Source organism: Tamandua tetradactyla, chromosome 20 (assembly GCF_023851605.1).
Source record: "Tamandua tetradactyla isolate mTamTet1 chromosome 20, mTamTet1.pri, whole genome shotgun sequence".
NCBI classification, from domain to species: Eukaryota; Metazoa; Chordata; class Mammalia; order Pilosa; family Myrmecophagidae; genus Tamandua; species Tamandua tetradactyla.
This window is the reverse complement of record NC_135346.1, coordinates 11192589-11204767: the sequence shown is the minus strand read 5'-3', so window position 1 is coordinate 11204767 and position 12179 is coordinate 11192589. Positions and strand designations below refer to the sequence as shown.

At 40.4% G+C, this 12179-nt stretch overlaps 1 protein-coding gene across 3 annotated transcripts in view; it reads right to left on the bottom strand.

Moving 5' to 3' along the window:
- The window catches only part of RAD50 (RAD50 double strand break repair protein), a 286023-nt gene that overhangs the window by 126372 nt on the left and 147472 nt on the right, over window positions 1-12179 (bottom strand). The window lies entirely within an intron of this gene.

Sequence of the window (12179 nt, the reverse complement as noted above, 5' to 3'; positions counted from 1 at the left end):
GGGAAATCCTCCCAGTGGGCAGAACTTAGAGCAGTGCACCTGGTTGTTCATTTTGCATGGAAGGAAAACTGGCCAGAGGTGCGTTTGTATACTGACTCATGGGCTGTTGCTAATGGTTTTGGCTGGATGGTCAGGGACTTGGAAAGACCATAATTGGAAAATTGGTGACAAAGAGGTCTGGGGAAGGAGTATGTGGATAGACCTCTCTGAGTGGGCTAAAAACATGAAGATATTTGTGTCCCATGTGAATGCACACCAGAGGTTGACTTCAGCAGAGGAAGATTTTAATAATCAAGTGGATAAGATGACCCGTTCTGTGGATACCAGTCAGCCTCTTTCCCCAGCAACTCCTGTTACTGCCCAATGGGCTCATGAACAAAGTGGTCATGGTGGTAGGGATGGAGGTTATGCATGGGCTCAGCAACATGGACTTCCACTCACCAAGGCTGACCTGGCTACAGCCACTGCTGAGTGCCCAATCTGCCAGCAACAGAGACCCACACTCAGCCCCCGATATGGCACCATTCCCTGAGGTGACCAGCCAGCTACATGGTGGCAGGTTGATTACATTGGACCACTCCCTTCATGGAAGGGGCAGCAATTTGTTCGAACTGGAATAGACACATACTCTGGATATGGGTTTGCTTTCCCTGCACACAATGCTTCTGCCAAAACTACCATCCGTGGACTTACAGAATGCCTTATCCATCGTCATGGTATTCCACATAGCATTGCTTCGGATCAAGGAACACACTTCACAGCAAATGAAGTGCGGGAATGGGCACATGCTCATGGAATTCTCTGGTCTTACCATGTTCCCCATCATCCAGAAGCAGCTGGATTGATAGAACGGTGGAATGGCCTTTTGAAAACTCAATTACAGTGCCAACTAGGTGGCAAAAACTTGAAAGGCTGGGGTAATGCTCTCCAGGAAGCTGTGTATGCTCTGAATCAGCGTCCGCTGTATGGTGCTGTTTCTCCCATAGCCAGGATCCATGGGTCCAGGAACTAAGGGGTGGAAATGGGTGTGGTGCCACTCACTATTACCCCTAGTGATCCACTAGGAAAATTTTTGCTTCCTGTCCCTAACCATGACAGTCCACCCCTTGTCAACTTGGCACCTATACACATAATATACATATATATATATCACCTTAGAACATACTTAATTTCCAAATGAAAACAAATAAGCACACATTTTTTCTTTTACCTGACAATACTCAACTGTCCTGCATATAACTGGAAACACATTAAATCTCTCCAGAGTAGGGTACAAATCCTTGGGCAACATTCATTCTTAAACTTGATATCTTACAACTTAAATAGTATAACACGAACAAAACAGCATTACAGTCCTTGTTTCTGTAACTGATCACGTGGTCAAAGTTCATATTTATCACTACCTTCTTCCACCACCCATTCCATGTTCCCTTTCCCCCTCAGCAAGCACTTCAGCTGGCCATGGTTCTTTGCCTGGTGGGGTGACCCAAACCTTCATTCCTGAAGTTTCAGAGCCATTAGTCAAACAGAGACAAGAGGTTATCCTGGAGGTTATTCTTACTCATTAAACAGATATCATCTTTTTAGTTAAGGTGTAACAGAGAGGCTGGAGGGAACTGCTGAAGATGTAGAGCTATGTTTCAGTAGCCATGTTTCTTGAAGATGATTGCATAATAATATGGCTTTCGCAATGTGACATTTCACTAGACTGAAATGCTAGTGATCAATGAAAGAGAGGGGTAAGGGGAATGGTATGTATGATTCTTTTTCTGTTTTATTTCTTTTTCTGAATTGATGCAAATGTTCTAAGAAATGATCATGATGATGAATATACAACTATTTGATGAAAAAAAGAATGTTCATATTGTATGCTGATTGGTTTTATTAAAAAAAAAAAAAAGCTGAGATCTAAATATCATCCTGTGCATGTACAGCTTAGTATTTGTCCTAAGACTCATAGAGTCTTTATACAGATTTCTGTTGTTCTGTCTCTGCACAGCTCTCCCCATCCAGTACCCTGCCCCACAATTTTCAGATGCTCAGCAAATTCAAACTCCTATCTTTGTCTCATCTGCTTAGTGCAACTGGTGTTCTCCACTGGGTTCTACTTCCATGTGCCAAAGTTTACAAAATGCCCCAAGGCAGAAAGTCAGAACGAACGTGAAATCACATCGTGTTTCCTTTTTCTCAAGGAAAACAACTTTGCATTGTTGGCCAACGTCTGAAAATGGCTGCTTCAAATATTTTCTCCAGTTTTATAATTGCTCACCTTGTAAGTATAAATATGATACTCATCAATCTGTTGCAACCAAAACCAGAAGACATAGATTCTTTGCCTTTTTTTTAATTACAAAATATCCTTTGTTGATCTTTAAAGATTTTTTTGATATAAACTCAACTTTGATATTAATTCATCAAATGTTCAACAAATAATCATGAAGCATTACATAGCTTTCACGAACTGTTTTGGTTCAAAAATAATAAACATTTTTCTCCTTTGGGGGATGGAAGACAGGTCATATAAAATAGTACAGAAAGGCATATTATACACCATCATAAGAAGTACAGTGTACTTTGAAAGACAAAGCAGGGGCATCTAACCTGTCTAGGAGAAATCAAGGAAGATTTTCTATAGGAAGTGAATTTTTAAGGTGAGAAAGTTGAGAACTGAAGGATGAATAGGAGTTAGCCAAATAAAAAGAGCTGAGTCATTGAGGCGCTAAAGTAATTAGTGCAGAAAGTAGGGAAAAGGAGAGTAAAGTTAGAGAAGGGTTCCAGTACTTAAGAGCCTTCTGAAACGTTAATGAGGGTAATCTTCGACTCAAGGCAATAGAAAGCCACTAAGGGGTCTGAAACCAGGAGAACGGCATGCAGTAGATACAAATTTTGGAAAATGGATTATTTTGTTTTCAGGGTAAACAGAATGGACTGAAGCAAAACAGAAAACAGAGAATAATCTAGCAGAGAAAAGGCACCTGAACAGGGTTTTAGCATTAAGGGTGGAGGTAAAGAGGGAGAAGTCGCTTCAATGGCTCCTCAGCAGTAGCCCCTTAGGATATAAAAAGTTCAGTGAGAGAATGACCAGGGTTTGATTTTCAGCTTTAAAGCTGAGAGACCAGAATATTCTATCACTTCATCCCAAGGGAGCAGCTGCCTGGAGCTTAACTGACAGTAATTAAACTAAGAAGCTGTGCATCTATGCACCAGAAAATGAGTGTGTGTGTTAATACACTATGACTAAACAGCAGGCCAAATGCACATATTCACTCTACACAGCACCTTTCTAGGACATAGCAACCTGGAATATATCAAATTGGTAATTAGAATTCAAGCTGAGGGTAATATTTCAATCACAATATTGTTGTTCATGTTCTTATTAAGAGTCACTTAAAAATGTGTAATACAGAATGAGTTAATTTCTTAAGGCTAAGAAATGTGTATTACACTTTAAAATAATGTCTATCCAAGAGAGTAAAACAGTGAAAAATAAAATTAAAAAGCCCTTCCCTTTCCAAACAATTAAGTCCTAAAACCATCACATGGGGCAGAAGGAGGTACAGGTTCATGCTGGCTGGAAATGGAGGGACATAGTAGCCCAGAGGGATGACCGAGTTCAAATAGGATGAGGCAGGTATCCACATGGGGAGACAGCTTGGCACAGGGTGACAAGAGTTCAAGCAGGATAAAAAAGGGATTCATGAGTGGGGATGACCAACTTAGAATAAGGAAGGGATAGTGTGTGGGAATTTAAAGCCTGAAAAAGCTGAGAAAGGGGTTCATCTGAGGAGGCTTGCTTCAGACTAAAAATAAAAGGGTATCCATTTAAGAGGCCAGTTGGTATCTTAGGTCAGTCTGTTAGAGCCTGAGAAGGGTAAGGAAGGTGTCCATGATGGGGGAATGGGAAGGTACCCCAAAATGGGAAGTCAGAGCCCAATCAGGATGAGAAATCATTCTGGGGGGTCAGCATGAGGAGTTAGAGGCAGCAAGGATGAGAAGGGCTTGCAGATAGGGATGAAATCAGTCCAGCATGGGGTAGCAGAACCCTAGCTCAGTGAGGCAGTAGCAGCAGAGATGGGAGATCAGTTATATACAAAAGCATTGCTCAAATAAGTAAACAAAAAATAAAGTCAATCCCTTGCTTCTCACTTTTTTCACTGCATTTACCAGGCAAACCCCAACCTTAGTTAAATCCAACTTTCCAACTTGGTATTTGAACAAAGACCAAAAAAATATACAAACATGATGACTGGTTTCTCTCTAAATTTTCACCCACAAACTTCATGAAAGCCTTTGACACTGTCATGCAATCTTCTATTTCCCTCATCAATTTACTCTGAAATTAAAACTATTTCACATCTTTACTTGTTTTAGTTAACCTGTTCTCCTACCCTCAGCCAATGACTTCACTTCTTTCTTTATTGACAATATAGAAGCAATCAAGGAGAATTTGTTCATTCTCTCATCACCAAATTTACCTATTATATACTCAGTCTGCCATCCCATTACAAAGGATAAACAGTGCATGCTTCTGCTAATCCTTCCACTTGAGCAATGGATCCCATCTCTTCCTGCCTACTGAGGAATTTTGCTTCTGCGATCATCCCCTTTTCTGAGAGGAATCAATTTCTACCCTTTCCAAGATCATTCCAACCAGTTTATGTGCCAGTTTAAACTATTATGTACCCCAGAAAAGATTTAATCCTGATTCAATCTTGTGGGGGCAGTCGTGTTTTTTGTTTTTTGTTTTTTTAATCTTGATCAATATTGCAAAGTGGAAACTTTTAATAATTATCTCCACGGAGATGTGGCATGCCCAATTGTGTGTGTAACTTTTTAATTAGCTGGAGATGTAACTCCAGCCATTCCAGGTGGGTCTTGATTAGTTTACTGGAGTTCTTTAAATGAGGAAACATTTTGGAGATCGTTTAGATGCAGACACAGATGTAGAAGTGACAGAGCTGACAGAGCCAACGTGAGACCCAGACATCTGGATACTTTTGTGGCTTTAGAACTATAAACTTGCAATTTAATAAGTTACCTTTTTAAAGAGCTAGTCTCACAAATTTATTTCTCTCATAGTTCTGGTAAAAGGTGCATCCTCCAGACATTTTTGGGGTGTATGAGCAGGCTTTCCATGATAAATCCACTTTAACATTCCAATCTCTTTAAGCCTTTGGATCCCCTCATCTACATTATACCAGGGCAGTTCTGGCATTTCAACCTCAGGTAATGTCCATCACCTTTTGATGTATGTTTCAGCCAACCTTCCAAACAAACTGTTAATACCTTTTCTAATCCCCCGAGCTATAATATTGACTGCTGAATCTCTGCTTAGTGGGCTCGTATCATTAAATTCAGCCAGATTCAGCTTCATATTCCTCCCACCATTATCCCACACCCTTAAAATCCATTGCTACACATATTCCCTGACTTCTGTCCATATAAACTGGAAAACTCATGCAGTTCTTTTGGAGTATGATGTACCTCCTCATGGGCGACACTTCATACCTCATCTTTTCGGGCCTGTTGGGACTTTAGTCTATTTAAAGTCTGGAAGAATTGAGGGGTGGTGTGGGCGGGTCATGAAAAGAATTAGAAGCATCTTCCAAGCCAACTGCTTCAGGGCATTCCATTGCATTTTCATCTGATGAAACAGGGTTAATCACTCTAGGGTGGAGGCTGGGTGGCCAACTTCTCAGGGCAGGCTGGAAAGGGGGTGGCTATGTCCTCAGGGCAGACTATTACAGGGTTATCCAGAAACGACTCAGCACGACCTAGGGTTTCAACCTTTCCACACCCATCATTACCGATCCTTATGTCACTATCCCATTTTTCAGGGTTCCACTCCTTTCCAATCAATACCCTCACTTTAATGGCAGACATCATGCAAGATCGAGATTTTGGTTTATGTTGTAAAGTTGGTGCTCTAGTAAGATTCTGAGTCTGATTTTCAGAGATCTCAAGTCTGCAGCCACAGGAAATAAGATTTTTCTTCAGGGTGCTCACAGAAATGTTTACATCTGTCATACAGAATATAAACGTCTCACTTGAAGCCTTCAACTCATCCTTTTTCCTCATCAATGTATAGAGCATATCTAACAACAACCAGCCAACATTTCTATACCCCGTTTCCATAAAACTTCATAAAGAAGTCAAAAACATTATCCTCCAGAACCTGGCTTCATACAAGAGAAGCATTAGAAGAATCCAGTGGTGGTATTTTGACTATCTCTTTTGCCAGTTCACCCCATTTATTGGCACTGTCATTCTGATTATAGGAAATAGAGTCCTTACTACCTTTGAGTCCAGTCAGAGTAGAAAACCAATCATAAAAACCCATTTTTAAGATTCTGTTTCTTAAGAATTACACCTTATTGGGTTTCCCTTGTATGTGATGGATTACTTTTCTCTTGCTGCTTTCAAGATCCTCTCTTTCTCTTTGACCTCTGACATCCTGACTAGTAAGTGTCTTGGAGAACGTCTATTTGGATCTATTCTCTTTGGGTGCGTTGCACTTCTTGGATCTGTAATTTTAGGTCTTTCGTAAGAGTTGGGAAATTTTCAGTGATACTTTTTCCATTAGTTTTTCTCCTCCTTTTTCCTTCTCTTCTCCTTCTGGGACACCCACAACACGTATATTTGCGGGCTTCATATTATCATTCAATTCCCTGAGCCCCTGCTCATATTTTTCCATTCTTTTCCCTATAGTTTCTGTTTCTTTTTGGATTTCAGATGTTCCATCCTCCAGTTCACTAATTCTAACCTCTGTCTCTTGAAATCTACCATTGTAGGTTTCCATTATTTTTTTCATCTCTTTTACTGTATCTTTCATTCCCATAAGTTCTGTGATTTGTTTTTTCAGACTTTCCATTTTTTCTTTTTGTTCATTCCTTGCCTTCTTCATGTCCTCCCTCAAGTCATTGATTTGGTTTTTGATGAGGTTTTCCATTTCTGTTCATATATTCAGAATTAGTTGTTTTCAGCTCCTATATCTCATTTGAACTATTGGTTTGTTCCTTTGACTGGGCCATATCTTCAATTTTTCTGGTGTGATTTGTTATTTTTTGCTGGCATCTGGACATTTAATTACCTTAATTAGTTTATTCTGGAGATTGCTTTCACTTAATACTTACCTAGGCTTTTCTTGCTAGATGAGTTTGTTGTCTATCTGTTCTTTGACCTTCAGTTCAGCTTTTTCTGGTCCTCTAGCTTAAATTTTGTTTAACAGAGGGTAATTTTTCAGTTCTTGTTTTCTTGTTTCTTGTTCTGCTTGTAAGGTGCCTTCTCCCTCCCCACCCTTAGGAGGGTCTACATAGGTATTACAGACTCCAGCCGGGTTTTCCCGGACTAAACTAGCCTCCTTTCGGGGGGAAGGAGTCACCTGCGTCAGTTTTCCCTGAGGGTGAGAACCAGCAGGTTGAAAGACTTTCCTGTAAAGTCTCTGGGCTCTGTTTTTCTTATCCTACCCAGTATGTGGTGCTTGTCTGTCTGTGGGTCCCACCAGCAAAAGATGTTGTGGCTCCTTTAACTTTGGAAGGCTCTCCCTGCTGGGAGCGTGGTGGAGACAGAGGAAAGCTTGTAGGCTGGTTTTAATGGCTTCAAATTGCCAAGCCCTGGGGTCTGAATTCCTTGAGAGAGGGATTCCACCTGAGTTGCGTTTCACCCCTCCCCTGGGGAAGGCTCAGGTGGGAGACAGCCCTGAAAGCAGCCTGTTTCTGCGTATGCCTGGGGCAGTTGCAGCCTGTGTAATCCTGCCACCGCTGAATCCAGAGGGAGCCAAGCCTCCGTAGAAACAGCCACAAATACCTCCGTTTCGTGCCTTTTCCTCTTTTTCGGTTAGCCCAATAGGCGACCTCCGCCTTGACCAGTTTCTCCTGAGCTGGGGGCCTGTTTTTAGTAGTCAGAATTTGTTTATTAATGCCACAACTGGTGTTTGGTTGGACTCAGTCCCTGCTACTGTTAGAGTCTCTTTTGTTTCCCTCCGGGAAGCCGCCTGTGGGGGAGGGGCGCCGGGTGCCGGCCGCCACAGCTTGGGGAACTCACTCTTCTGGAGACTTGCAGCTGGTCCAGCTGGTCCAGACTGGGGTACGCTGTGTGTCTGGTCACTATCGTGGCTCCGGGAGCTGTTCTGTACTGTTTCTGGTTATTTAGTAGTTGTTCTGGAGGACGAACTAAAACGCACACATTACTAAGCCGCCATCTTGGTCCCCCATCAAGAATTACTCCTGGTACCAAGCTGTACTAGCTAGGGTTCTCTAGAGAAAGAGCATCAGCATGAGATATCCATAGACATAAAATTTATAAAAGTGTCTCACATAACCGTGGGAATGTAGAGTCCAAAGTCTGTAGGGCAGGCGGTAACTCCAATAAAGGTCCTCAACAAATTCTCAGGAGAGACTGGCTGGATAACTGTGGAAATGGAAGAGTCTGGTAGGGCAGGCTGTGAAGCTGGTGACTCTGATGAAGGGCCTGGATGAACTTCACAGAAGAGGCTCACCAGCTGAAGCTGGAAGAGTGGCTGTCTCTTTTGAATCCTCCTTAAAAGTCTTTCAGTGATTAGATTAAGCATCACTCATTGCATAAGGCATTCCTCTTAGCTGATTACAAATGCAAACAGCTGTGGATACAGCCCATATAATCATGATTTAAGTCCATGAAATGTCCTCATAGCAACAGACAGGCCAGCACTTGCCCAACCAGATGACCGGGAACCATCACCTGGTCAAGCTGATACATGAACTTGACCATGACACTACCTATCATAACTTGCCAAACCCCAACCAGGATCATTCCAGTCAATCCTAAAGAACATCTAGGGCAATATATAAGATTCCACAAGGATTCCATGCACTAGAGTAACTTTTCAGAAACCTACAACCTCCAGATGGGTCCCTGAACCAGATTAAGTCCTGAAAACTAGACGGTGCAGCTTCTCCAGAACATCAGTTAGTTTCATCCTCCCTATTCCATATTATTGACAGACCGTTCCAACACGAACAAGTTAGAATGGCCATAAAACACCCCTAAAGAGAGGGATAGAAAGATAAAGGTGATGGTGGAGTTATGCAGAGAAAATAGGATTTAACAAATGAATATGACTGCTGAATCATTAAATTGATAACTCTTTTAGTCACCAGTATCTTAGAGCAGCTGGAAGTAAAAATCTAAAATTGTGGAATTGTAATTCATGTCAAATTCTGAAATATGTTCTACAACTAATTCTGGTGCTGGATTTTGAAATGTATTGCTTTTTTGCATATATGTTATTTTTCGCAAAAAAAAAAAAAAGTCAATTGTGATGACAAAAAAATTTATTTCTTCTAGCTTCCTACATATCCTGGAGCAGTTAGAAGGAAAAATGTGAGAGGATTGTATAGTAGCCCATGACAAACTCTGGGATCTTCCTGTAACTACTTGTTGAAGACTGCTTTGAAAACTACTGCTTTTTTACTATCTTTGCCTTGTATATATGTTATATTATACAATTAAAAAGAAAATACTAAACTAACTATATATAATTAACTCTATATGTTAATGATCCCTAATTTTTCTTCTCTAGCCTGGATCTCTCCCCTATACAGACTTATATTTGCTGAATGGACAACTCTTTTGAATCTTTAATACACATACCAAGTTTATGTGTTCAAACAAGATCTACCCAAATCTCTTTTTCTAGAGCTCCTCATTACAATAAATGGCATCACTACCCAGTTGCTCAATCCAAAATACCTGGGAGTTAATGCTTGATGCTTCCACTTCTAACACACCATTATACAAATCATTAGCAAAGCTGTTGGTTCTACCTTCAATCTATATCACAAATCCCAGCATTTCTTGCCACTTTCACCATTATCACCTAAGTGAAGTGTGCTGGTTTGAAAGGATGTATGTCCCCTAGAAAAGCCATGATTTAATCTAAATCCCATTTCATAAAGGCAGAATAATCCCTATTCAATACTGGATGTTTGAAACTATAATCAGATCATCTCCCTGGAGATGTGATTTAATCAAGAGTGGTTGTTAAACTGGATTAGGTGACGACATGTCTCCACCCATTTGGGTGGGTCTTGATAAGTTTCTGGAGTCCTATAAAAGAGAAAACATTTTGGAGAATGAAAGAGATTCAGAGACAGCAGAGAATGCTGCAGCAACAAGAAGCACACAGTCCATGAGCCAGGAACCTTTGGAAATGAAGAAGGAAAATGTCTCCTGGGGAGCTTCATAAAACCAGAAGCCAGGAGAGAAAGCTAGCAGATGACGCCATGTTCGCCATGTGCCCTTCCAACTGAGAGAGAAGCCCTGATGGTGTTCACCATGTGCCTTCTCACTTGAGAGAGAGACCCTGAACTTCATTAGCCTTCCTGAATCAAGGTTATCTTTCCCTGAATGCCTGTGATTGGACATTTTTATAAATTTGTTTAATTGGGACATTTCCTCGGCCTTAGAACTGTAAACTAGCAACTTACTAAATTCCCTTTTTAAAAGCCATTCTGTTTCTGATATATTGCATGCCGGTAGCTAGCAAACTAGAATATGAAGCCACCAACATTTCTCACATGGATCACCATTAAATCTCTTTAATTGATCTCCACACTTCTACCTTTGCCCACTACAAGTTAGTCTTCTCTCACTAGCCAGATTGATCACTTTAAAACATATATTAGATCATGTACTTTCACTGCTCAAAATCTTCCAGTGGATTCCTATTAAAAAACGGAAAAATCCAAGGTTCTGTAGGATCTAGTCCCTTCTATCTCTCTGACTTCATTTTCTATTATTCTTCCCCTTTGCTCCTCCTTGTGATTTTTTGAACACAACATGCTTCTATCTCAGGGACTTTGCATTTATTATTAACACTGATGGGAATGTTCTTTCCCCAGATTCTGAACAACTCAATCTTGGATAAATGAAATGAATGAATATTTTAAAAAAGATAACTCTGGCTGCTATGTGAAAAAGAGAAAACTTCAAAAACGAAGGCAGAAAAACAAGTTAGGAGACCCCTGGAATAGTTCAAGGCAAAGATGATGATGATGGCTTAGACCAGGAAAGGAACAGTGGAAGCAGATTGAAGGTCACCTCTGGACATATTTTAGAAGAGAAGTTTGGAATTGCTTATGAATTGGAAACAGATGAAATAAAGGAGCCAATCAAAGTGACAGATTTTTAGCTGTAGGTGATGGTATCATTTACTAAATTGGAGAAGACTGAGGAAGTAGCGGGTCTGAGAATGTGTGCGTGGCAGGGAGGGGTGTGAGAAATGAAGAGTTCTGTTTTGAACACAAATTAGAGACATCTATTAAATATCCAAATAAACAGGTGGACATACATACCTAGAGTTTAGGAAGAAAGTTAGCTACATATATAAATTTGGTAGTCATCAGCACATACCATTACTTAAAGTCATTAGACCGAATGTCTCCATGGAGAGAGCAGATAGAGAAGAGAGATAATGGATAGAAAACTGAGTTTTGGGGCATGCTGCCATTTAAAAACCAAGCAAAGAAAGAACCATCAAAGAAAAGACTAAGCAGAGGCCAGTGAAATAGGAGGAAACCAAGAGATTGTGGTATCATGGGAGCCAAGAAAACAAAGCTTTAAAAGAGAATGACTGACTCGATCAATCAGCTGAGAAGTGAGGTTACTAAGGAACGAGAACTGACTGCTCTATCTGGCAACATGAAGGTTCTGAGGGCCTACAAGAGCAGTTTTTGGGGAGAAAAGAGGAAAAAATCTGAATGAGTAGGTTGAGAAGAAAATGAGAGGCAATGAAATGAAGACAATGAGTACAAACAATTTTTTTGGTATAAACTAGAACAGAGAAGAGAGATAGTAGAGGATAATCCTGAGTAAAGGGAGGGTTTTTTGTTGTTTAAGATTGGAGTTACCAAAAGATTTTTATCTGCAGATGCAAATAATCCTATAGAAGGGAAAACTGCTGATGCAGGAGAGTGAGTAACAGTTGCAGAGTAAAATCCTCATGTTGTAAAAGATAAATCAATCGGGTCCAGTCTCTTAAGAGAATTTGATAGACATTTAGATAAAAATTGAACAATTCATCCTTAATACAGGATGTGTTCATATATTGTTTGATAGATGTTGTGATTTGGAAATGAGGTAATTTTCCTCTAATTCCTTTCATTTTCTCAATAAAATACAAGGCAAGATCATGAATTGTA